We start from the raw sequence: 340 nt of genomic DNA, 5'->3' as shown, positions 1-340 counted from the left end.
AATCGCATTTGTTTAAAAGCATCAAGAATCTAAATCGAAGATTTGACTGTTATTTCTAGCACACCGACCGACCACATTCACATACCCTTGTTGTCTGGTACACAGAATATCATATTTAACCCTAGGTCCGCTATAATTAATGAAGCTGACCCATGACCCAAGTCACTCCAGCCATAACCCACTTTTTTTTTTTTTTCAAAGACAACAGCGTGTGGAGTGAGAGAGATTTTGGCTGTTATTTCTAGATCCTCATTTCCGAACCGGGTTTCCCCGGAATCTTTACGCTTCCACGAAAAAGAAGTGATAAGTAGGTTAATTATATGCATCTGTATTTATGAGT

The sequence above is a fragment of the Octopus bimaculoides genome, chromosome 17 (assembly GCF_001194135.2).
Source record: "Octopus bimaculoides isolate UCB-OBI-ISO-001 chromosome 17, ASM119413v2, whole genome shotgun sequence".
In the NCBI taxonomy this organism is placed as follows: Eukaryota; Metazoa; Mollusca; class Cephalopoda; order Octopoda; family Octopodidae; genus Octopus; species Octopus bimaculoides.
The sequence above is the reverse complement of the archived record's forward strand: the minus strand, read 5'-3'. Positions refer to the sequence as shown.